The sequence below is a fragment of the Pantherophis guttatus genome, chromosome 2 (assembly GCF_059756535.1).
Source record: "Pantherophis guttatus breed Tessera chromosome 2, ASM5975653v1, whole genome shotgun sequence".
Classification (NCBI taxonomy): domain Eukaryota; kingdom Metazoa; phylum Chordata; class Lepidosauria; order Squamata; family Colubridae; genus Pantherophis; species Pantherophis guttatus.
In genome coordinates this window covers 146,980,303-147,007,825 of record NC_142064.1, presented here as the reverse complement: position 1 = coordinate 147,007,825, position 27,523 = coordinate 146,980,303, and the positions used below count along the sequence as shown (strand labels likewise).

Genomic DNA, 27,523 nt, shown 5'->3' with positions numbered 1-27,523 from the left:
TTTTGCTTCCTTCTCGGAACTATTAACATTAGAGATAGTCATCTACCTGTGAATTCCTCAGAAGGATAATGTAATGTTGGCTAATATCCAAAGAGAAATTTCAAGTGTGTGACGTACAAACTAGAACATTTTATATTCTCCATTGTTCATAGAATTATAGGGCTGGAAGGGACCTTAGAGGTCTTCTACTCCAACCCCTTACCCAAGGCAGGAGTTCTTATACCATCTCGGTTGTCCAGTCATTTCTTGAAAACCTCTAGTGATGGAGCATCCACAACTCCAAGAGGCAAGCTGTTCCACTCATTAATTGTTTGCACTGTTAGAAAATCCCTCCTTATTTCCAGGTTGGCTCTCCCTTTGATGAGCTTCCACCCATTGCTTCTTGTCCTACTCTAGATGCTATGGAGAATAAATCAACTCCTCTTCCCTACGACGGCCCATCATGTCTCCCTTAAGCCTTCCTTTCATAGGCTAAACATACCTATGATAGTTCCCTTCGCTGTTTATCACACAATTTAGCCCCCTGACCCCTTATCATCCTTGTTGTACTTCTCTGCACTCTTTCCAGGGCCTCAGCATCTTTTTTATATTGTGGAAACTGGACGCAGAACTGGACAGAGTATTCCAAATGTGGTCTCACTAGTACAGTACAGAGCGATACTATCTGATGTTGCAACCTAGGACTGTGCTGGCTTTTTTGGCAGCTGCACCAACCTGCTGATCCATATTTAAGTGGTGGTCTACTAGCACAGCTAGATTCCTGTCACAGGCACTACTGTCCAGTCAGGTACTGCCTATCCTGTACCTGTTGTTGTTTTCTTCTTCCTCCTCTTCCACCTCCTCTTCCTCTTTTTCCCACTTACAAGTTATTATTAACTCTTCCCTCTCCCTAACTTCTAAACATTTACCCTGAGGAGTAGGAGTCCCAGCCAATCAGAAAAAGCTCAATGTTTCTTAGGAAAGCCAAAACATTTTAGTTTCACACAATGTGAAGATCCATCACATCAAGAAAGAATGGTCAACCCCTGAATATGGAGCATAGGCCTATAATTCACTTTTACAATGAAGCCTCCGAGTTTCAAGATATGAATGCTAACTAGAAATGTTTAAAACGCGCAGTCTCTACCTACCTAGAGGGTGTGAGGTTGGAAAATGCTGCTCTACTGGATGACAAACAGGTCTTACCAAAAGCGTAGAAAGGGGTAGAAAACTGTCATCCTGGTGTCCTACTTCCTAGCTTTGACCAAAGTCAACCAGTCTTAAGTGACATGCATGAATGAAAATTGTGAGCATTCGCACATTCAGTGTCCTCTCCCTGAAGGTAAATCAAAACAGTCAAATTCTCCCCACAGCTTGTTTCCGACAGAAGGTCTGTGAGGCCCAAAAGGCACCCTTGTACAGTAATTGAAATTTTTAAAGCCTGATTCTTTAAACTCATGTGCCTTTTTAATTAAAGGAGTCTATGAAGATAGGTGGAGTACTATGACTAAACACTTACAAAGCTGTTTCAATATTGATTAATTTGTACACGGGCGGAGTATTACTGTGCTGAATCATGTTTATCGGCAAAGGTGAAAGAGAGGCCAGCTTGGATACAGGCATATTAAAAGAAAGCAGAGAAGTCCTCAGTGAAGGTTCTGGACTGGATTATTTTGCTCTAAAAACAGAGGTACAGTACAGCCGTGAGTATTTGGTATTTGCAGGTCCACACTCTGGTCACAAATCATAGGTTAAGGGAGCTTTGACCCACTGGTTGTTTTCCATGAGTGCATTGATTCAGAGTTAATAAATAACCAAGGAGAACGTCCTGTTCAGCTTTTAAATGCATACCTCACCTCCTATTTCTTATGCACAAGTACTATAGATTCTTAAATCAGGTTCCTGCATATAAATACACTATAGGAGGAATAACTAGAGGGTGGGGACCCCATCTTTGTTAATTGGCTAGAATGGATTAAAGCACAACATCAACAGCTGTTTATTGTAACACCTTCAGAGATCCTCAGTAGTGACACCTCACTTTATTGAACTAGTGGGGAGGGAGAGAACCCATTTCCCCCCAATTTGGGGGGAGATGAAGAGTAAATCTACATGATGAAATAAATGATGCAAATTCCATCATTTGTATGTATTTGTACCATTTGTATCATGATGACAGGATGCAAATTGTCCCCAATTATGGAATTTGCATCAACCCTCTGTCATTTCTAATATATCCTTACACAAGTGAAAGGGAATTGCAACAGAATTTGGCCTGCTGCATACAGCTTCACGGCAGGTCAGCAAAGATTTCACAGTAGCAGCAGAAACAAAAGCATTTTCTCTCACCCAAATTAAAATCTAGAAAACTTGGCAGGAGGAGATGGGATAGATTTCTCTGTGAACAGAATTGTTCTTGGATTGAAACAAATTCCCAGGCTGAGCACACGCCGCCATCTTACTGGCCATTATTTTGCATTTGTCTCTAATCTGTAGATTGGGTGATTTGAGTGACAAACAAGCTAGATAGTGCATTTTGAATATTTCTGTAGTAATATATTGCCTGCGTCCCTGGATGTCGATTTTTGTAAACTTTTCATAGCCATTAAGGCAAGAGTATCAACTGTTATACATAGTCAACAAACAGAATGGCAAATACATTTGAAAAGCTTCCTGCTTAGTTCCAGAACTGCTTTTGGGGATCAAATCTCAGATGGGTGGCTAATAAATTTTACAAATAAATAAATCAAATATGCGAAGTAAGGTTTCAATGAATACAGCTTAGTCAAGAAATATGCTGCAGACCAGCACTTGCTAAAGCAGGCATCAAGGCCTTGGAAAAGATATTCAAATGCTGTGATGTGACACTTTATAAAAGCAAAAGATGAACTTTAAAGAAGCAGGATAGGAAGAGTATTGACACCTTTGAACTATGATATTAGAAAAAACTCCTGAGAATAACTTAGACAGCCAAAACAACAAATCATGGATCATTGAACAAATCAACCCAGAGTTCTCATTTCATATTGATTGCTAAGGTACAGGTCTGTGGGTCAAATTATCCTACCATATTTCAGCTCTCTGGAAAAACGTTAATGCTGGGAAATTTGGAAGGAAAAAGAAGAAGAAAACAAGCAACAACAAAATGGATGAACTCAGTTACAGTGGTGATGAGTACACCATTAGTAGAGCTGAAGAACCAGGTTAGAGACAGATCATCATGGAGAAAATCTATTTATGTGATAGTTAAGAGTCAAAAACAATTTGATGGCACATAATCAGTTGGATTTCCTGCTAAGAAGAAAGAAAATGGTCTACTTCTATCTTCTCCAGAACTATGTTTCCATAAAAAATTATGGAATCTGCTTATCTGCTAAGGCTGTCATAATTTCTCTGTTACAGAAGTACTGGCCCAGTTAACATATGGTGATAAAGGATACAGGTCATCCTCGTTTAGTGACCATCATTCAGCAAACATTTGAAGTTATGATGGTGTTGAACAAGTTCTTATAGTTGCAACTGTCACAACATCCCCAGAGTCATCTGATTAGAGCACTCGGCAACTGGTTTATCTGCAACTTTCCCTAGCAGCTTTTGACAAGCACTTCTGGCAGCCCCATCCCAAGACAGACCCACAGACCTCCTGCACCTTAGCAATCAATTTGAAAAATAGTTACATCAGAAAGGCATTTAAGGGGAGGGACCTTGCAAAATTTCAGAAGGGTAAGTATTGGGTTGGGACATTAAGATGCGTGAAAAGCAGTCATCACATAATTGAAACTATAGTCAGTGCATATGATGGATATGAAGACACAAGAAGAACTTGAACATCCAGCCTTTCCAAACAAACATCCAATCTGCAGCCTCTCATGTCTACAGACTCCACCAAAATTATTTGTTTCCGCTCTCAGGAAAGAGAACTAGCAAAGAGCACTGAATTCTACAACAGGCCCCTGCATTCTTTCCCCCCAAAAATTATAACTAGAACATGTGGCTGAAACTATGGGTTTTTTCCCCCAAATTTTTCACTCTGCTTAAAAATTAGAGCTAGCCATCAAAAGTGACCTTCCCTTTTCCCCCATGTTAATTTTTTCATTATATGAAATATTTGCAGGGATGCATTAGCTTCTGCAGAATATTGTTGATGTCTCTAGGCCCTATAATACTCACGGAGCTCTCTTGAAGACTGACTTTTCAAAACTCATGGCTCTTTAAACAACGGTCCTCTGTGGATTTAAAAGGATCTCCTTTTAAAGCCATCCAAGTTCTTATTCTTATGGAAACAAACTTTACATGTTCATCATACACTGTGTAAAAAAGTGTTCTTTTGTTTTGTCTAATTCTTCCAGTCGCTTCACTGGTTGACCTCTGATCCTAGGCCTGGGAGCAATGTGGCCAGCAAACAAATGTAACTAATAAATAAGTTACTGGTCCAAAAACCCCACCTCAAATACAGGAAATAAATAGTAGTTTGTAGGTGCGTAAAGAAGCAATTTCAGTGATAGAACGAGTAAAAATATTTTAGCCTTGTCACTGAATAATAAAAGCTGTATTCTTCAACACTTAGAAAATAAATTCTAGGAGATAAATGTATACACACACCTATCTTGCTTGTTTCTTGTTCTTCAACTAAGAAATGGAGAACTTTGTTTACACTCAGAACAAAGCCCTATTAAGTTCAGTGGGTTTATTTCCACATAATCAAGATAGCAATTCAATTCATAAAAAGGAACGTCTAGAAATTAATAAAGCTTTTAGGGGAGAATGCTAGGCTTGTCACTATTGAATTGTTTGCCCTATTGAAGGCCCTAGCTTGGGTGTGTACAGTTGTTTAACATCTATGAAGTTTACGGGAGTTAAATGCAAACCTTCCTAAGCCCACAAGCTTTCTCCTCCTATCGCCTCCAAACTGACACACCGCCAAACTGGCTGGGCAGCTTCTTTTGCCAAGTGTGGCACAACCCACTAACCAACCGGCTGAACCAACAGTCTCAACCAATCAGGAGTTTAGAGTGCGTGACATTCAGAGGGTAGGTTGGTACCCAGAACACAACAGGATTTGGCTTTCCAAACACGTATCACAACTTTCTCAACCATGGGGACGAGGACAAAGAGATACAGTTGTGGCTAGAAATGACAACAGAGAATTCTTGAGCAAGAGGGAGAGAAGTAATGGGCCTCCAGATGTTGCTACACCACAACTCTTGGCAGCCCCAGACAGGAGAGTCAGAAAGGATGCTGGCGTATCTTATTGTTATTGTTGTGATAAGGAGCTCAACCCATTTCCAATTTTTCTCTGCAGCGACAACTTGGCTAAGAGAGAGAGACAGACCCAAAGTGGTGAGCTTGAATGGCCACGTGTTCCTGGTGCCAGCCTGGCACTTTAACCCTTGCACTACCCTGACTTTGTAGTTCAGCAACATCTAGAAGTTCGCAACTCCTTGTTTAATGATTAACTGCTTCTCTGATGCATCTCCAGTCAAGTTAGAAGACTGATCCCGCTTGATGAATTTGACTTGAGAGACATATTAGAAGTCCATTCAATCATTTAAAATCAGTTCTGTCCGCTCTCGTAAATCAAATCTTTTTCACCCCATGAATCATCCAGAGGGTCCAAGCGTTCACAGAAGAATTAGGCCTCTTGGGTGTGGAGACAGAAACCCCTGCCAGATCTGAAAAGAGCGGGAAGTCCAGTCACAGGGGTTGCATTGTCCTTGGATGGAGCTGCTGTGTTCTGAAGAGGCTGCTTTAGGCAATGTCCTGGCTGGACAACAACGGGTTGATTATCCACGGGAAGGTGGACGGAACTGGAGGCCTGGCTAAGAACTCCACCCTAGCAAGGACATAAAAGATCTTACCCCAAGGCTACAAGAAGACATAGAAGTGGATCTGCTCTGAAAGGACCCCCTTTCCCCCACCCCTGCAGAGGGACTGGCTTGGGTTTTGCTCCCATCCCTCCTTTCTGTTTTGTTGGGTGTATTCTTCCAATGAACCCACAGGGCTATCAGGCAGCTGCACAACAGCCACTCAATTAGCACACTGGGGTGTGTGTGTGTGTGTGTGTGTGTGTAACTTTTTGAGGACCCACAGAAACAGACAATACTTGGATTTTAATGTCATCTGGCTAATCCAAGAAATCATATACAATTGGTTCAAGAGTCTCTCCGTTGCAGAAGGTTAACATGACTGATAATCTCATGAAGGAATCCATCCTATGAGCCTTGGTGGCACAGCAGACTAAAGTGCTGTTAAGTAGCACCAGCTGCCTGCAATTACTGCAAGTTCAAATCTCACCAGGCTCAAGGTTGACTCAGCCTTCCATCCTTTCAAGGTAGGTAAAATGAGGACCCAGATTGTGGGGGCAATAAGCTGACTTTGTATAAAAAAGAACACCGCTTGGGGGGGGCGAAAGCCCTACTAAGCAGGTATATACAAAAGTATGAAGGTTATTGCATAACGCATTGTAAGCCGGCCTGAGTCTCTGGAGAAGGGCAGCATATAAATCGAACCAATAAATAAATAAATAAATAAATAAATAAATAAATAAATAAATAAATTTAAGTTACAGTGCAAGGATAACAAGGAATGGGCACCTCTGCTCTAGGGCAGGAATGAGTAGCGGTAGCCACCTGATGTCCCTGAACTACAAACCCCCCCCCAACTCCAACTATCATGGCCAAGGGTGAGGGACACTGAGTCATTGTCTGATGGGCTAAAGGTTCCTTATCCTCATCCTAGCGTTTCAGAAATGAAAACGGGCATCTGTCCATTATGCAGAAGAAAGACTGGTAGGTGCATCTAAGGATGCTACAAGAGAAGAAAAAGTGAACCTGCTAAAATATCCTTTTGCCTTCGGTTAGCTTTACATTGCTAATTTCCACAATATGGTACTCTCCAACTGAGTTTAACTTCAGTTCCTGACTAGCATCCTTACGGTCAAGGCAATCATAAAGTGTCAGGGAAGACCGGGTCCAGGCATTCTGCAGCAGAAATATATAATGCATTTGATTATTAGAAAATGAAAGTTGTTATTATCCTTTCTCAAGTTAGAGTCCCTGAGGTGCCACTATAGCAACTAGCATCTCCTTGGAAAGCCTGGAGTTTATTTTGCATATTAAGAGCCCCCTTTTTTCTTTCACAGAATCCATGAAAAGCAGCACACACAGGTATTCCGGTTAGTCTCACCTCTAAGCAGCGGCCAGATCTACTAGAACTTGCTTTCTCAAGACAGCTTCATCAGGTAGGTCCTCACAAGTAGATTCATGTTCACAGGGATCTTGTGAAGTGCACCAGGTTGTAACTAATGCCTTGGCCTTGCGGTTGGCCAGCCGTGTTCTTTTCTTCCCTCATATACTGTAGACCAGAGTTCCCCAACATTTCCGGCTTTGCGGACCAGCGGGGGAGGAGAGGGGATGGTTCTGGGCGAGAGGCTAGCAAGAGTGCATCTGCAGTTCCATTTGTGCAAGCAGCGTGCACACACACCTGCCACTCACTTAAATGAAGAATGTGTGCGCGTGCTTGCCCGCTGCTTGCACAAATGAGGATGTGCGTGCGCTCATTGGCTGTTTATGCAGCCCGATTGTAAACCCCTCACAGCCCACTAGTGGGCCGCAGCCCACAGGTTGGGAACCCCTGCTGTAGATTTTTTTAAGCAGGAGTTGGTCAAGCCAAGCAAGAAGAGTAGCTGTAACACCCAAATAGTTTTCAAGAGCATGCAACTGAATCTCTCAAAGTGATACCCCAACAGTTTGTTTAGTGACTTTTCAAAGTTATGGCACTGAAACAAGTGACATATGACCATTTTTCACACTTACAACTGTTGCAGCATCCCCATGGTCATGTGGCAATTTGGCAATTAGCAGCTGACTAATATTTATGACGATTGCCATGTCCCAGGGTCATGTGATCCCCTTTTGCGACCTTCCGACAAGCAAAGTCAATGAGGAAGCCAGATTCACTTAACAACCGTATTGCTAACTTAACAGTTGCAGTGATTCACTTAACAACTGTGGCAAAACGGGGCAAAACTCACTTAACTTGCTTTGCAATAGAAATTTTGGGTTCAACTGTGGTCGTAAGTCGAGGATTGCCTGTGCTTTGTTAACACACACACACACACACACACACACACACACACACACACACACACTTTCTTTGTAAGTCGAGGTTGAATGGTCTTGGCACTGTGGAGGAAGATGCGGTGTTGTATATGGGAAGCTCGCCTTTGAGAGTCCATTTCTTACTCCCAGACATGAGTGACACATCCGTCCTAGTCCATTCTGCTGGCAGCCTCCTCTCTCAGTGGGCAAAATAGGCAGAGAATCAGAGAGCACTGGCAACTTTGCACACACAACCCCTTCTCTCTAATCCAGACAGTGGCTCCAGCCTGGGAGAGAGGCCACAGCCAGACATATGGAGGCACTTCCTGAAGAGATAACAGTACAAAGGAGGGGGGGGGGTACAAAAAAGAGGGGTGGAAGGAAAAGAGGGAAGAAATGTTTACTACCTCTCAATCATCTGCCCTCCCCCCCTTTCCTACTTCAGCCTTGGAGACTAGGATCCCCGTTCGGACTCCCCCTTCTGAACAACTCTAAGCGTTTAAGGCCAAAACGCCTAATATTTTTCCCTGGGTGGCAAGCCTCAATGGCGTAGACACGGATTACAAAGAAAGAATCAAGGATGGCCCAGGGTGGTGGTGCTTGTTTTTTTTTTTTTTTTTTTTTAGTCTATGCTGAGCATGAGCTGGAGGGGGCGGGGAGGAAGTGACAAGTAGTGGTTTGGAAGCCAGCGAGGGCTAGGAGCCAGACCTACTGGGTTTTGTCCCCCTGTCATAGTGACAAGTCCTTTGCATGGCCGCTATTCACATCTCAGACGTGACTCAGAGCTGAGCAGTGGAGGGGGAGAAAAAAGAGCAGTTTTGTCTCTGCCCAGGCTGAGATAAGAACTGACTTCTCCTCCGCCAGCCCCCAAAGACTTTGCCATAATTTCAGGGTCTCTGTCCTATCAAAGCAAGGACACCTGAGTTAGCTCTGGTAGGTGGAAATTATTGCTCTCCTAATACGTACGTATACAATCCATTGCTGGAAACAGTAACTTCCTGTAAAAGAAGGCATAGAAACTAGAGACTCTCACTAAATATGCCCTATCAGAGACTGTCATCAGATATATTAAGTGTTCTTTCAAATTTTGCACTGGAAATACTGGGTAGGTCATCCACACTGTGAAATGGATCCATGCTTTGCTTCTTGTAGGCCCTGATTTTCCCTGGGAATTGGAGGGTTCCAGGGTTGAGCTCTAGAGAGCCACTGCCAAGTTTACATGGAAATGCAGGATTTTATTTTGTATTTATTTTATTCATAAAGGTAAAAGTTTCCCCTGTCCAGCCATGTCCAATTCTAGGGGGCAGTGCTCATCTCCATTTCTTAATCAAGGGAGCCAGTGTTGTCTGAAAACATTTTCATGGTCAAGTGGCCAGCATGACTATACACAGAGTCGAGTGGTAGGATTCAAATTATTTTAATTCTGTGGGCATGGCTTGGTGGGCGTGGCTTGGTGGGTGTGGCAGCGGAAGGATACTGTAAAATCTCCATTCCCTCCCCACTCCAGGGGAAAGTTACTGCAAAATCCCCATTTCCTCTTGATCAGCTGGGACTCGGGAGGCAGAGAATAAATAGGGGCAGGGCCAGTCAGAGGTGATACTTACCGGTTCTCCGAACGACTCAAAATTTCTGCTAGGGGTTCTTCAGAACTGGTCAGAACCTGCTGAATACCACCTCTGACAGAGACGCATGGAATGCTGTTACCTTCTACCATAGTGGTACCTTTTTATCTATTCACATTTGCATGCTTTCGAATTGCTAGGTGGGCAGAAGCTGGGGCACGGAGAGGAGCTCACCCCATCACACAGTGCTTGGGTCTCAAACTCAGGCTATCATCTTTCCAGCTGATAAGCACAAGCTCAGCATCTTTAACGAATGAGCCATTGCATGCCCCCCATTCATATCCCACCTTTATTATTTTTAAAAATAACTCAAGGCAGAGAACATACCTAATACTCCTTCCTCCTTCTGTTTTCCCCATAACAACAACTCTGTGAGGTGAGTTAGCTGAGTGAGAATGACTGGGCCAATTTTCATGCCTAAAGTGGGACTAGAACTCAGAGTCTCCTGGTTTCTAAGCCAGCACCATAAGCACTAAGCAAAATTGACTCTAATTCTAATTCTACAAGGTTCACCTGTAGAAGTCAGAGGACCCAACCATTTCAATGTTTAAAAAAAATAATGCCAGAAAAGCTGTTTATTGAAACCTTGTGAGTCACCATCAGCTACATGGCTCCACAAAGGAATCACACACACAAAAAGCAAGACTGATGTGTTCCTTTTGGCATATAAAAAGTCGATGGGGAGCTCTGAAAGAACATAGCCAGTCTCACTTACATGTATTCTGCATGCATTTTTTTAAAAAAGGCTCCGTCCATATATGCTTGAATATGTGTACTAAGATCCTTCAAGTAAGAGGGAAGTCGACTAAGATCCACACATCCTCATTTATTCTCTGAACACTGGAGAGTCATCTGGACCCAACTAAAGCAATTTTACATAACTAAATCAACTTTGATTCCTTTGGCAGGTCACAATCAACTTATATTTTGACAATATAATTATAACCCTGACTTCTTGAGTGGGTGTGTCAAATCATGTACTGTACATTGAGAGAAGTTGTGTAAAAACAAAATTGTTTAACCACCGGTGTTTAAATTTTACTTTCTCATTGCTCCAGTCTGTAGTTCCACTTTGCAGATCCAGGGAAAATGGGTTTACTTCAGTGGTGAAATTCAGCCGGTTCTATCCGGATCGTGTGATCCGGTAGCGCCGGCAGCGGGAGGCTCCGCCCACCCGCCCGGATATCATCACGTCCCATTTTTGACCCTCTGCGCATGCACAGAAGGCTCTGAGCATGCGTAGAGGAGGTGCGCGCACTCACATTTGCGAACAGGTAGCAAAGGTAAGTGAATGCCACTCCTGGTTTACTTCAACTATCACAAAGAAGAACATGAACTCTACACACCTTTAACAAGAAAAGGCAAGGAGAAGAAATTAATTGTAACCCATTAGATCCATAGATTCTTTGTAACATTTCCCATCGACCCTGACAATTAGTTGCTGGGGGTGGGGAAACGGTTCTGAGTTTTCAGAGGAGGAAAAAGAGACACTATGAAACAGGAGGCGGGATGGGAACTTCTTCAAGAGTAGAGGGGATGCTATTGTTCCTTGCAATAAGAGAATGAACAGTCCTAACTAACAGTTGATCATTTTTTACTATAGTAAGTTGAAACAAATGTTTTCCAAGTGGACCCTTCAGATTGTGAAATGTGCTGTCTGCCTGGAGCAGGGCTCAGGAAAATGACAGAATAAACTCCAATTATCCCTTCCTACTAATCCATGTGAGGACAAATGATACTTCAAGAAACAGCTGCAAACATGTTGCCCTGTTCTCTGAAGATCTAGGGTGGAAGCTCAAGAACCTGGGAAATTGGGTGGTGTCGTCATCCATTGCAAACTAATGATTGGTTATACAGGAGAGTTATGGTGGACTGCTGGTATAAGATGGACTTGTGCTTCATAATAAGTGGTAGAAAAGTGTTTGGCTGAAGGATGAATAGCTTGATCAGAAAGGCTCTCACGTGCATTGTCTAGGAGATGAAAGCTGGGTAGCTCAGAACTGTGTGAGGAAAGTTCACTTTGAATTAGTGAAAATGATCTTTAAAGAAAATAAGTACGTCAGCTACCGCATAAAATAGCAAAATCCAATAAATCACAAAGAAAACATCCTATTTAATTCCCTCCTAGAATTAAGGAGACATTTTCTGTCAGTGAGAACAATTAACCAGTGGAACGGGTTGCCTTCAGAAGTTGTTGGTGCTTCTTCACTGAAGGTTTTTAAAAAGAGATTGGACAACCACTTGGACTAGTACAGGCAATCTTGGCAATTTTAAGACTTGTGGACTTCAACTCCCAGAATTCCTCAGCCAGCTTTGCTAGCTGAGGAATTCTGGGAGTTGAAGTCCACAAGTTTTAAAGTTGCCAAGGTTGGAGACCCCTGGACTAAAAGACCTCCAAGGTCCTCTCTATTATTCTGTATTCTATCTGTCCATATCTTCTTTAAGGAGAAGGTGTATGTTTTACTAGACAATTGTGAAAAGAAGGACAAGTACTGAAATTTGAGATTGACAGAAGCATTATCAGGCAACATCTACTTCCTTTGAATGACCTTAAATCTCCAGGACCAGAGGAATTGCAGTCTAGGGTACTGAAGAAGCTTGCTGTTTGTAGTTTGGCTGAACATTTCTGGAGAAAAATCCTGGAGAATGAGTGAAGCGACAAATAAATGGAGGAAGGCAAATATTCCTACCTTCAAATAGGAGAAAAAAATAATCCAGGGATCTACATAACATAAGTACTGGAAAGATTCTAGAGCAGATAATTCTGTAAATATGTCAGTCTGTACGTACACTGATTGCCACAGGTCAGTAAGGATATGTCAAGGACAAGATTTGCCAAACTAACCTTGCCTCATATTCTGATTAAGGTGATAGCACCATCACCTTGAATGATCTCAGAAAGCTGAGCAACACTGAATCAAACTATTGTTTGGATGGGAGACCAAAAAGGGTAACTGGGCTATAAAGCTAGCCTGAAAAAAAGCAGTGGCAAGTAAATTCTATAATGTTGCCCTGAAAACTACATGATCACATCCATGAAGACACGAGTTTAGCTTGATTCAGGTCTTAATTTCTGTATTACATGGTCGAAATGCTTAAGATTAATATATCTTGCTTCAGCAAAGCATTCAGGAAGTACTTCCTAACATTTTATTTAACAGTTAATTAAGTATGGGCTAGATGGAATGATTGGTTGATGGATCCATAGCTGGCTCAAAAATCACCCTTCAAAAAGTCTTGTCAGTGGCATTTAATCAAACTAGAATAGGATATTAGTGATGGTATCACAAGGTCCAATCTTGGATTCTGAATTATTCAATAGTTATCCTTATGATTTGGATGAGGACATGGAAAGAATCTTTATTAACTTTGCACGTGACACAAAACTGAATAGGATACTTTAAAAAATTTAAAACCACCTGGATAGGTAAGATAAATAGACTTTTTCAAAAAATTAACAGGGACAAAATTAACTTATAAATGGAAATCAAATGACAGATGTAGAAATGGGATAAGAGATTACAGGAACTTGGGATAGTGGTTCATTATAAATTGAATACAAGTAGTCCTCTGCTCAGGAGCATAATGGATGCGATTGTTAAGTGAATCCATATTTGTTAAGTGAATGACATGTCATTAAGTGAACCAATTGTTTGCTATGGGCTGGTGTTGCTGAAAACCAGAAGTAAATGTTTGTTTTTGGCAAAATATCATAAAACACATTTTCAGGTGCCACAGGAGCTGCATATGGCTGTAAATGCGGTTTGGCTGCTGAGCACCTGAAAAGCGGTCATGTGACTTCAGGGGAGTGGGCATGGGAACCAGGTTGTAAGTACCCTTGCTGATACAGTATCTTTCATAACTTTGCATGGTTGCTAAGTGACCAATCATAAATTGAGAATTACCTATAACAGCCAAAAATGTGATACGGTTACAAGAAAGGGAAATACAATTTTAGATACAATTTTAGATACAAATACAATTGCATCAGTAGAAGTATAGATTATTTTGCATTGATTGGACATCATCTCAACTTCTATGTCCAGCTCTGGACATCACATTTTAAAGAGGACTCAGATTTTCAGAGAACAAATGGTAGACTGACGAACAAAGTAGAATGAGATAAATAGACCAGCTCTTTGTAATTTCTCTCCAAACTAGGAGAGGACTTGAGATCACCCACAAATGTTCCAGGCAGTTACTCCTTGTGAGGAAACCACAAGACAGTGAGGTTTTAAGGGTTTATTTACAGATGAGATAAGGGAAGAAGAGATCATTTCCTATATTTTAAGAGAAGATGATAAGTTACTAAAATATATACTTGTGATGAAGGGAAAGTAATTTCTTTATATATTTTTATTTTATTTTTATTTTTTCATTCTGGGTTTTTTCCATTGTATTTTCTGCCCATTCAATTTTTTTCTTTTCATTTTTTAAATTTGTGTTAACTTTTTTAACCATTGTGATTATAATTTTTAACAAATTGCTATGAAGGTTTTAAGGAGGACCAGGGAACTAAAATAGTGTGTTCATAAAAGATGATCAAAGGGCAAGAAACTAAGGAAAGAGAATAGAACTGGGAATGCTTATCCTTATGAAGAGGAGATGGCACTTTCTATATTCCTAAAAGGGTGTCTTGTAGAGGATCAAGGCTTGTTTGGTCTCGTTCAGAGTGCAGGACACTGAATATTGAATCATTAGATAGAAAAATAGATTCCAACACTACATTCCTAGCAGTAAGAGCACTCATCCAGAGAAGTGGTAGACTCTCCATTATCCTAACAGCTTCAACCATAGGCTTGAACAAAGCAAAGATAGGCCTCAATAACATTTTTCCAACTCTATGATTCTTTGAGAAGTGAACTTACATTTCAGGCAAGGCTATTCAGAATGAAGTCATCTATTATTTTAAAGTAATCAACCTTTTCACCACTTCAGATGAAATCACAGAATATGGGTAAGAGTTGAAACTTGAAGTATAGGAAGTGCAAATCTGGACAAGAAATCTCAATCAACAAATTGCTATAGCATCAAGCCAAATTCACCCAACAGTTCACTCCCTGTTTCTCCAGTAGATGACTCAAAGCCTCTCAGGTGGAGGACTACATACATTGTTCAGGTCCAATAATCAACACATTTCCTCATTACCTGCAATGAAAGGAAGCTAGTAACTTCATCATGCTGCGGGATCAATCATTCTTTCTACTCCTCTATTTTACTTTTCCCCCCAACTAAATCAACACTCCTTCATTCCTTCATCTTCTGCAAACCAGCAATAAAACAGGTAGATTCCCTCAAAGATGTTCTAGCAGGTTCTAAAAATATCACCTGTTCAGCTTCTATTGTTTCAATTAACTCTTCCTCTTTGCATGTTCATTTGCTGAAAGACTGTGTGCTGTACTTTGGATGTTGCATATTACAAACACATACTTCATTATGTATCCAGCTGTTCACTATTCATCTGAATGGGGACAAATATAGAGTGAACTGTTGGGAGTGAATGAAGAATTCTCTTCACTAATAGGAAATGGAAAATCAATATTTTAAAACAAAATTCTACTGGGAGGGAGATAAATGTGGTTGCAGCTCTTTGACACTTGTGGCCAAGTACAAAACATAGCAGAGACCATGGATTACTGATCCTGGATTCTCCTCTCTACATCTGGAAAAAAAACACCATTCCTGTGATTTATACCTGTTTCCCATCTTTATTCCAGGAGATCTCTGAGATCACAGCTACCCAAAAAGCATTAAAATTGTGCCATTTCAACCCTGTTCCTGTCAATCAAAAAGCAACAGGGCTACCAAGCTAAGTGGGTAGCTACTGAAATCAACAAATCAGAGTAAATTTAAGTCATATACAAAGTCTGGCTTGGGTATTTCAGGCAGATTTCTGGCTGAGCTTTCTTTCTTTCCAAGTTATGCTTCCAATGGAAGATTTGAGGACAGAATGAAACTGTCCTGCATTTCTTCCATTTCTAACCATAAGAACAATTCTCAGCCTCCCTCCCGGCCAAATACTGGGGTCACGTTTAGGACTTTTTATTTTGGTTCTGCCAAGGTAGTCAATGATTTCAGTTTGGCGATGAAGTGTTTGGATGTTGTGGTGCCCTGGGATACAGGCATCGCCGTGTAAATAATTATCCACCCACTATGCTCCTTTACAGATTAAAAGCACAAACAGACTAGCCTTGACCCAACCAACCTGAAACGCAACCCTGATGTTTACACACCTCCGTAATTCTTTTACGTGCATACCTCTCCATTCCAACTGCTTCTACTTTGTTTTCCCAATTCTGTTTTTGTTTTTAACTCTGCCTTCTAATGACGAAAGTATAAGTATAAGAATAATGGTTAAGACACAGAAAATGGCTCAAGAACCCGGAAATCTCCACAGAAATTACTCCTCTAACAAGAATTCCTCAGGAACAATGTAGGTCTCTTCAGCTCGGCTTCTGCTCCCCACCCCACTTTTACAAGGCAGGAAAAAAAACCAGTTACAGGTGTAACATTGCTGTGAAGGAATGCTTGGAGCACCTGACAGAAGCACTATAAAAACATTCAGTTACTGTTATTAACGATTAACAGGGTAGCCCCACCATCAAGCAGCCATCTTAGATTTGAGGCTAGAAATTGAAGCAAAGAATGACAGATGGGAAATGCCAGAAAACCCATGAAGGAAGCATCTTGAGCTCATAAGATGCAGTCAGGGACGCAACCATGCCATGTGTTTGCTAGGGTGCAGCTAAGGATGGCCCAAATGTCCCACCCAGAGAGTAGCAGGTGATGGGGGCAGCTCCAAAGAGGCTTGATAGCTATCCCTGAGTTAATAAGTGTACTCCAAGGCCCAGTCTGGTGTAGTGGTTAAGGCACCAGGCTAGAAAATAGGAGACAGCGAGTTCTAGTTCTGCCTTAGGGACAAAGCCAGCTGGTTGACTTTGGGACAGTCACTCTGAATCCTGGGAAGAAGGTGAAAACAAACCACTTCTGAAAAATTTTGCCAAGAAGCTGCAGGGACTAGTCCAGTCAGTCATCAGGGGTCAGAAACTGACTTGAAGTCATGTGCACACATGTGCGCGCACGCACAAGAGCACTGGGACCAAAACTCTAACCCAAAATTCTTTCTTCCTTTTAGGAGAAGTGTACACCCAATATTTATAATCATGGAGCAGATGGCAGAGAGCAGATATACTTACCGATCACAGGTGGGTTTCAGCAGGTTCTGACCAGTTCTGGAGAACCAGTAGCGGAAATTTTGAGTAGTTTGGAGAACCGGTAGTAAAAATTCTGACTGGCCCCACCCCCACCTATTCTCTGCCTCCCAAGTCCCAGCTGATCAGGAGGAAATGGGGATTTTGCAGTAACCTTCATCTGGAGTGGGGTGGGAATGGAGATTGTATAATATCCTTCCCCTGCCACGCCCACCAAGTCACGCCCACCATGCAATGTCACGCCCACCAAGCCATACCCACAGAACCGGTAGTAAACATTTTTGAAACCCACCACTGTTACCGATGCTCATGGTATTATTTTTATATTAACAATGCATTTTCCTTCCCACAGTACAATGCTACTGTACTTACACCCAAGTAGGCGATAGATCTTCGTAAACCAGAAAGAAAAGCATGCCCTCTGCTATGCTCCATTACATACATTGTTTTTCAACCTGTACGGAGGTTGATTTTATTTGATTGTGTTACTGGAAACCAGCTAGAGTCTCAAGATGGGAAAGCATATAAAATTTTGGATAAACATTAATACAGTACTATAAGTGGGTAATATATTCTGGTTGCACTATTGTTTCCATTATCAGCCATGAAATAAGACTTGGCTGCTAAACTGTTTGGTAGCTGTTCAAGATGGGGACAGACACTATCTTGTCCTTTGTTTCAAGCAACAACAACAACAACAACAATCTTACTATTATGGCTCCCTGAAATCCTCCCCTAAAAACAAAAAACCAGTTGCACCACAGATGGGATCATATCTATGCATGGTACTTTTCAGGTCCCTGCCACAAATAGCTTAAAGAGTTTGGATGTTATTTCAGTACATACAACTGGACCGCTTCTCCCTGAGAATATCTGCCTGTCCTACCAGATTATACAGGGTAGGCACACTTCGGGTCCTGTCCCTGAAATGTTGCCATCTAGCAGGTCCCCAAAAGTGTACCTTTTCTGCAGCTGCCCCTACCTTGAGAAACAACATCCCTTGGGTGATCCGGCAGCCCCCACCCATTTAATTTTCCCGGAGTCCATCAAGACTTGGCTCTTTACTCATGGACTGGGGAATAGTGATGGGTCTGTGGTTCATTTTTGGGGCATCCCAAGGGGATCCTTTACGCACCAGTTTTTAGGTTTTGTTATATGGTTTTATGTTGTTGTTTTTGTTATTGTTGCTGTGAGCTACTGTTCTAAGGCAGGCGGCCATCCAATTGCTTTTAACAATATAACTCTTAAAAATTAAACCGACATGAGAGAAAGTGCTCGATTGCAGCTACTGCCTCAAAAGGGTGTGTTAAGAAATATTAGGTTAGGGATACCAAAAATTCTGTCCATGTGGCCTTTCAAATAGATGTGTTACATAGTGAAGACTGAGTTTCCTATAGCTATAGGTAGAACTTGGACAGCTGTTGCCCTTGGAAAGTTAAAAATAAAATCTCAGTCTCAAAATATGTAACTTGAGAACCCTGAGTTTTACAATATCATGTGTGTATAAATGTCAAATACCATAGTCATGGTATACGGACAATCTTTTGCCAATTCTTGCTTTCCTGGAAATTAAAATAAATTAATTTACGACAAGGACATGACAAATCATGCAAGTGGCCCTCCACTGAAGTCCACAATTAGTACCAGAATTTCCATTGCTGAGCAAGGCAGTTTTAAAGTGAGTCGTGCCTGACTTTATGATCTTTCTTGCCACATTCGTTACGTGAATCACTGCAGTTGTTATGTGAATCACGTTGTGATTAACCAAATTCAGCTTCTCCTGTTGACTTTGCTTGTCATAAGCCAGTTGGAAAGATTGCAAATGGCGATCATATGGACCCAAGATGAGGGGTGAAATCTATTTACCTTCCCTACCGGTTCGGAAGTGAGCGCCATCGTTACGTCCGATTTTTGACCCTCTGCGCATGCGCAAAGCCTTCTGATTCGCCGAACTATGTCCCGCTGGCGCTACCGGCTTGTGCGAGCCAGACAGAACCAGCAGGATTTCACTACTGCCTGAGATGCTGCTATCATTGTAAATACATACCGGTTACCCAGTGCCTGAATTTTGTTCACTTGACAATAGGGATGATGCAACAGTTGTAAGTATGAGGACCAGTTTTATAAGTCAGTTTTTTTTGTAACTTCAAATGGTTATAAGTCGAGCATTACCTGTATATCCTCTTTTTTTGTATATATGGTTGTTTTATTTGCTTCTTCTCTGTCACAGCTCTACTAAATAGAAGCGGAGTTCCAAAAAAACTCTTACGTTTGAGACAGTCTAGGAGAAATTAAGTTTTTCCCACTTTTAATAGCTGACTGCCCCATTCTTCAGGTTTATAGCAGACTAAATTTGAAGCAGGGGTGGGTTCCACTTACCTTTACTACCGGTTCGCAGCAGGAGCATGCAGGAGCGCTTCTGCACATGCGCAGATCACTCATGATGATGTTGTGGTGGGTGGGTGGAGCCTCCCAACTGTTTTACTACCAGTTCTATAGAACCGGACTGAACCGGGAGCAATCCACCACTGATTTGAAATTGTTTCACAGTTTCAAAAAATGTTTGCCTTGTGGCATAGGAAGGTTACGTCTTTGAGTTCAAAGAGTTTCAAAGTAGAGAAGGAGTGAGTTGCATGTTTCTTTGGCTGCACATCAGGATATTCATCAAGGATCATGTGTTGTGTGTTTGCTCTGTGTTCCTCTCAAGTGCTTCTTTCTCAATGTATCTAGCTCCAAATGTTGTGCCCTATATTTTTCCACAATAGATTTTCTCATCTGCCATTCTATGCTGGCATATAATTTCTTTAAACACAGGATGAATCCAATACCCAGCTAGTCATGGCAAATCTTGAAAAAATGAGAAAAATAATAAAAAGCAATAAATGCGATAATATTGAAGAGTAAGGGTGCAAATTTAACTAGTGGGAATGAACAAATCTTGAAATACAGTATGTATGTGGATTGTTTATGGAGGGGCTAGAAACTTATTTAACATGCATGCATATTGAATCCACATATATGGGGAATAATAATGACTTTCTTCCAAAAAGAAAAGTAGCAGATACAAAGCCTATAGATCATTAACTGGTAATTAACTGGTAATCATTAACTGGTAATGATACTGGGGTATTTTGATCAAAACTGTACAAGAAGTGACAATGTGAAAAAATTTGAAAATATGGTGGGAATTGCTGCTGGACAATGAATGTACAGAACAGATTTTAGCGCTTCAACATATAATGTGAGAAAATTCTCTACCTCAAATTTGTTGATGTAGAGAAAGTGTAAGGTGGTGAATAAGTTTGAATTGTATAATCTTCTGTAAAAAACATGAAATTGAAAGCTGACTGTTGAACGCAGCAAGAGTGATAAGATGATGAAAGTAAAATATGTATGTTGCAATGCAATGTTTACACCTTTTTAGTGTTACGCAGGAAGTAAGGCCTGGATGTATGATGTACCCCGATATCTAATGTACAAACATATAAATATATAAGGAATGCTTGTGGTGACATTAGAGATGTGTGTGTTGGCGAAGTGAATATTTCAGTACTTTTGTATGCAAACAATGTTGTGTGGTGGGCTGAGAAACCTGATTATTTGCTGTGAACATGAGACAGACTATGCAATACAGTGAGACACGTAGATCTGAAAATTAATGCATCAAAGATCAAGGTATTTTTACATGACAGGGAAACCAGAGTGAATGATTGCAAAGCTCACATAAACGGTAGATTTCTATGTTTTGGTTCCGTGTTTTCTAGAAAGGAGAAAGTTAAAGAATTTTAAGATGTGTACGTGCTAGTGGAAAGGCAGATAGTGTAGCCTTTTGCAGGGATTATTGTTTGTTGAAAAAAATTAGAATAACTGCTTAAGAATGTGCTTCTGCCAAGTGGTTATATAGAAGCGAGAGTTGGCTATAATGGCAGAAACGTTGAAAAATAGCTTGACCACAAGTAGATATGGTGAAATAAGAAGAGGATTAAAAATGAACAGGTAATAAATGAATGAGGCCTGAATACAAAGTTAGTGAACAGTATGAAAGAAGTATAATGCAGTGATTTTGTCATAAAGAATGAGAGAATGAGCTGAGAATCAGATCACTAAATAAAAGGATAAAAGCAGAGCGAAGGGGTCAAGGTGAAGAGAAAAACGGAGAAAGACATAAGTGTATGGAGTTAGTACGATTTTCAAACAGAGAGAAGAGAGAAGTTTAAAGAACAAATGTCAGTGTACCAAGTATTAAAACCAACAGTCTGGAGGCAGGAACAATTCTCAAGCATTGAAAGTATCAGTCATTGCCTTGCCAATACAATACAATATACGACCACAATTGAGACCAAAATTTCTGTTGCTAAGTGAGACAGTTGTTAAGTGAATTTCGCCATATTTTATGACTTTTCTTGACACAATTGTGTGAATAATGGTCATAAGTCACTTTATACAGTGCTGTTGTAACTTTGAATGGTCACTAAATGAACTGTCATAAGTCCAGAACTACCTGTATTGAATCTATGGATCTGATGAGAATGTTTTCAGAAGTTCTGTTAAGAGTCTCACCTAAATCTTAAATCAGTGGGACTTGGATAGGACAATAGGGATGATCTGTGGAGAACTACACACTTTGGAGCTCTCTATTTGCCCCAGGAGCTTCCACTCTCACAAGGCCACTGAAAACACTCATTGATGTTGTGAGGAAAATAGGACAAGGAAGGATTAGTATGTATGTTCTCTGCCTTGAGTTACTTATAAAGTAATAAAGGCGTGATAAAAACCTAATAAATAAAATTCAATAATTAGCAGCATCCTTGGGATGGGGAAGGGGGCACATATCATTTTTTTTCTCTTTGCTTTCTTTGCCCATTGCTTCAGGTGGCCTATATAACTGTAACTAAATAAATAAGTGAATGGCATTGCAAAGTAGAGTTAGCTGCATTTGCTTTTCGTCTTTCTAGCTCATGTGTTTATTTCTTGACTAGCTCTTTTTAGTACTTTGCGTATCCTTGCTTATGCCAAAGGGGAAAAGCATGAGGGATGGATGGATGTACATATGACTCCATGATGCAGTAAAAAAAAAAAAAAGTGACTTGACTGGCTTGAATTCCGCCCTGTCTTTGCTATGCAGTAGATAGAAAATGCCTGGACTCTATGATATATAGAGATGGAAATCTGAGCAGGAAGAATTCTTTTATGCATCATTTACATTACCGATGCAACTTTTCCATGAATAATTCTAATGCATTTTAGAACATTTCAGTTATTTTGAACTACCTTGGATCTAAATCAGAAACCCACCAAAGTTGTTAACAGCTTCAAGTACATCGATTGACAAAGTTGGAAACTTGTGCTTCATCTGTTCCAGATAGAAAGCCAGAGGTAGTTTTGCAGATAAATTTGAGATCACGGACTGTGGAGATTGTCCTCCTCAAAACCCCGTAAGGAAAATAATATCAGAAACACATTCTTGTGGAATTTCTGCTTATTATACTGCTTGTAAAGCATTGAAAGACATTTTGAGGCTATGTGATAACTAGAAGTTCCCCAGGAAAGTGAAGTACATTGAAATGTGAAACATAACATTGTGATGTCACAAAACAAGTCTGAATCCATGGAATTTGTCATGACACAATGCACTTTTTATCATTTTGGCATCCCTATGGCCAGCTGCAGATGCCGGACGGTAACCCTAATTTAGAAGATATCCTACAAAATGCCCTTCACAAATTTCACCATGAATAAATAAATAAATGGTCACTAACTAGCATCTCCTGGAGAGCACAACCAGTTAAAAGTGTGCATGTTGGGATATATAACTTCCAAACCACCCTGCTAAATTCCAAAAATACATCCATATGATGGGAGATCCAGAATTCTCAAACACAGCAGCCTTGTTTCGAGATAACAATCACAACTCTGCACACGAGTTTTCATTGTGAATAATTATTTTAGAAAGGTCAAACTGGGAGCATAAGAAAGATAAGGCATAAACAAAGTATTTGACTCTTCTCCATTTTAATCACCTTAAGGCCCCCTTACAAACACAAGGGAGGGCCGAAATGGTTATTTGTAACCTGCCACCTGAACATGAATGGTAGCTTCTGTTTTCTGACTGATCCTGTGGGGACTGAAAATAGCCTTTCAGCAAATTCATCAAAGCCAAATTAGGAAACTTCTGGGCTGTGTGCCAAGAGTTCGAGAACCCGTCATTCCACAAAAGGGCTTGTTGTGAAGTCCAGAAAGCTACATGTCACTTTCACAGCGCACCCTGTACTGTGAAATCAATTTTCTACTTATAATCTCCGCAGCTTCAAGATGACCAAGCTATAGGGAGACCTGCTGTGATAGGAGCCTCAATTAGACCGCATCCCTTGCTCACCTTCTAGCCTTCCGCTTAAAATTCTAGGCCTTTTTGTAAGCTTCCTTGTGTTCATTTGGTAAGTTTACTTCAGAAGCGGGAGATCAATACTGTAACTTTAAAATTAAACTTTAACTTGATTAAAAGTAAGCCTGCAATTTTACCCATAAAACCTTAAATTCTCCACATGCCTTTTTTGGAGATTGGTTTCATTGGGTAAGATTTTACTTCCAAGGAAGCCTATACAGGATGAAATGTCTTTAGCTACAATGCTTCTTAGGATCCATAAATTGATTACTGTATGCTGTTACTCAAGATGGGAAAATTACGTTAAATTGTTACTCTGGAATTCAAAATCTGTTCTGTTCTGAAAAGCCACCTGTTAGCAGGATCATTGCTACATACAGGGTAGCATCATTACCTCACCACTCTTCAAAGTATGGGCAGAGAATGTGAGAATAATTTTACTTTATTGATGCTGTCCATCTCATTGTCAAACAACATTCAATTTAGGGAGAGACAATGAAAAGCAAAGGACTATAATAACAGGAATAAACATGACTCACATGTGTTTCATTTATATGAACTAATAGCACAATCCCATTTGGATTTACTTGGAAGTAATCCTGTGATTCAGGGGATATATTCTCAAATAGAATAGACTATATATATTAGATGTGGATTTAAGAAGTTATGTAAAATAGATCAGGAAAAGAAGAGTATAGGAAATAATAAAAAGGAGAATCACAGATTCATTTTAGAAGCCACACCTGAATTGGGGGAGCCGGGGACAGACTCTGAAAACACACTTGCAAATTAAAGTTGGAATTTATGAATTGGACTATCCAATCGGTTGATTTTTCATCTAACAATATTCTTAATGGAGGGGAGGGGGGGAGCCTAACCATAGAAATACAGGTAGGCCTTTGCCAATTAAGATGTTCATAAAAATTAGATAAAATAAAACCGAGTCTCTATATAGTAAGATTTTTTTTCTCTCAATCACCCAAAGCATTTTCATTTCAGGTATTTTATACAGTATCTCATTGTTAGCCTGAAGAGAGAATATTTTTTCCAGAAACATGCAAGATACTGAAATTAAAAGTTGCCTTTACTTTTTACTTTGTCCTTTGCTCTATCAAACGGACTATTTTATCAGTATGGACTTTATCCTGGGTTCACTTCTGAAGTACTTTTTGCTCATTTCACTCTAACCAGGTCCTTAATTTCTCAACGACCAGGTAACCTAAGCCTTATTGCATCCTGATTCACAGAGAATCAGGTGACTCACAAAGGCTTTGATAATATCAAAAGCACCTGGAGGGAGTTTCAGCACATCCATAGAAATTTGCCTGATTTAATTCTGAAATTTGAGGGTAAAACTATATCCTGTACAGTCATAATTAGTGTTCCAAAATAAACTATTGCTTTTTTTCATTCTGCTTTACAATTTTGTAGTTTAACCCTTCAAAAATGTTTAGTGCTGTTGCAATCCAGCCCTTGCATTATTTTCAGTGTCCTTAATTCTACTGTATCTACTTTTAACATTAGCATATTTGTAGCTCAGGGTTGAACTGAGAGATCCTTGGTGCGCTATGAGCTTGGTTGTTTTCTTGCAGACATTACCAGTCATTACCAAACTACGTAACATCATCAGTAAAAGGTAAAGGTTTCCCTCACACATATATGCTAGTCGTTCCCGACTCTAGGGGGCGGTGCTTATTTCCGTTTCAAAGCCAAAGAGCCAACGCTGTCTGAAGACGAATCCGTGGTCATGTGGCCGGCATGACTAAACACCAAAGGTGCATGGAACACTGTTACTTTCCCCCAAAGGTGGGCCCTATTTTTCTACTTGCATTTTTTATGTGCTTTCAAACTGCTAGGTTGGCAGAAGCTGGGACAAGTAACAGGAGCTCACCCTGAGCGGCACTAGGGATTCTACCGCATAGCTCCCAGCGACCGGTAAGATCCCACAGAGCTGGTCTCCTCCGGGTCCCGTCAGCTAAACAATGTCAGTTGGCGGGCCCGCGGGAGAGGGTCTTCTCTGTGGCTGCCCCAGCTCTCTGGAACCAATAACCTCCTGAGGTCCGGACCGCCCCCACCCTATTGGCCTTCCGGAAAGCAGTGAAGACCTGGCTTTTCCGGCAGGCCAGGGGCCGTTGATCTCGTTATGGCGATCTTGCGAGACCCGGCCATAGAATGGAGTGTATGGGTTTTTAATGTTTTCTTTTAAAAAAATTTTACGGAATATTGTTCACATTGTTTTTTGCTGTAAGCCACCCAGAGTCCCTAGGGAGTTGGGCGGCATAGAAATGCGACTAATAAATAATAATAAACAAATAAATAAATAAATAAATTCGAACCGCTGAACTGTCGACCTTTCGATCAACAACCAAGCTCGGAGAGCACCATGGACCCCACATTTTTAATGAAGGCTGCAAATATTGAAAAGGGGAATGTATCAATGCCATTTGAACCAAGAATGCAGATCCACATCATTCAATGTCAGAAGAATATCCAATTGAGGACATTAATGTCAACAGCCCAAAGTTATTAACATTTGAATAACTCACACATTTTTTTTCCTAATGATTTCCTGGAGTCAGGAGTGTAGAGACAGCCACATTGTTGTCCTTTAAAAGCTCCCTATTAATATGAAAATTAACTCAGGTGTGTTAACAACTATTAACCCAGTTTAGCGATCTCGAGTGGGTAGTTGAAAAACAAATCAGAGAACTAATATGATTTAGTGATTATTACAGCTTTAATCTAAAGATGAAGAAACTCTGGTTTGAATCCTGATGTGCCCATACTGTTATGCCATGTTTACTACCACTATTGGCTAATTCTCGTAAGTGAAGCTGTAGATTGTTTCCAAACCACAATGACCTCAAGAATTAAGAGGGAGGATGAAAAAAGCCAACTCAGGACACCATTTCTTATTTACCATGTTCTTAAAACTACCAGCTGGTAAATCTGTCCAAATGCTATTCAGGGTTAATTCTATACTTTCTTCTCATTGCATTTCAAGGGCACAAAATGGGCATATGTTCTCCCCAAATTATATTAACTTTCTTCCCTCCCTCTACCTGTCAGCTGCAATCTGGTCCTCCAAACAGCCAAGATTATAGACATGGAACTTTTTTTCAAGTTCCATGTCTATAATCAAGTTCCATGTCTATAATCAAGGATGTGGTGGCTCAGTGGCTAAGATGCTGAGCTTGTCAATCAAAAGGTCGGCAGTTCAGCGGTTGGAATCCCTAGTGCCGCGTAACAGGGTGAGCTCCCGTTACTTGTCCCAGTTTCTGCCAACCTAGCAGTTCGAAAGCACGTAAAAAATGCAAGTAGAAAAATAGGGACCACCTTTGGTGGGAGGGTAACAGCGTTCCATGCGCCTTTGGTGTTAAGTCATGCCGGCCACATGACCACGGAGACGTCTTCGGACAGTGCTGGCTCTTTCGCTTTGAAACGGAGATGAGCACCGCCCCCTAGAGTCAGGAACGACTAGCACATATGTGCAAGGGAAACCTTTACCTTTACCTTAGAAAGCTACTAGTCAGCTGTTTGGGGGGGGGGAAAGAGCAAAGAGCTAAATTCAGCTCTATTCCTTCCTTCTTTTCTTTTTTTTTCTCCCACCCTCAAAGAGATCAAGACGTTAACTCTTTTGAAAGAGCCTGGGAGTTCCTTCCCTTTGGAGGCTGCAGCTGTTTTGGCTTTGAGAAGAATTCAGGAGTCTCCTTGTTGTGCTCAAAGGGCTCATGTATCCACAGGACAGGGTTTGAAGTGAAAACGAGAACTGAAATTCAGGTGGGCTGAAATGGGCCTTTTAGGCATTTGCCTTTCTAGGACTGGACAGGTGAAAACAGGCTATATGCACTTTTACTCATTGTGTCCAAAATTGCACCTTGCCAACTGAAACGGTGAGCCTGTGATTAGGCGCCTTTGAAAGCAATTTCAGTCAAAATGAAATATAAATAGTTCAAACTGAGTGGAAGATGTGAGAGGGCGAGCATTATTGTACTTTGAACACATAAATAGGTTGCTCAGGAATAAATCAGCAAGAGAATGAGGTCGATGCGGTTGAAAAAGAACTATAGAGCACTCAGGACCAGTCACTGGCCTGCAATTCAACCCCTCATTTGCAAAACAAGCAGTAGTAAGAGGGGCTTATTGTGTTCTTCTCCAAGCAGGCAGCTTGGCATCAAGTTTGGAATTTAACATCCAGAAGATCTCTGCATTGGTTTAAAAACAAAAAAC

General features: G+C 40.8%; 1 protein-coding gene across 1 annotated transcript in view; it reads right to left on the bottom strand.

Annotated features, from left to right (window-relative positions):
* ERBB3 (erb-b2 receptor tyrosine kinase 3) overlaps nt 1–27,523 on the bottom strand; it is a 107,741-nt gene that overhangs the window by 52,872 nt on the left and 27,346 nt on the right. The gene's annotated exons all lie outside the window — the stretch shown is intronic.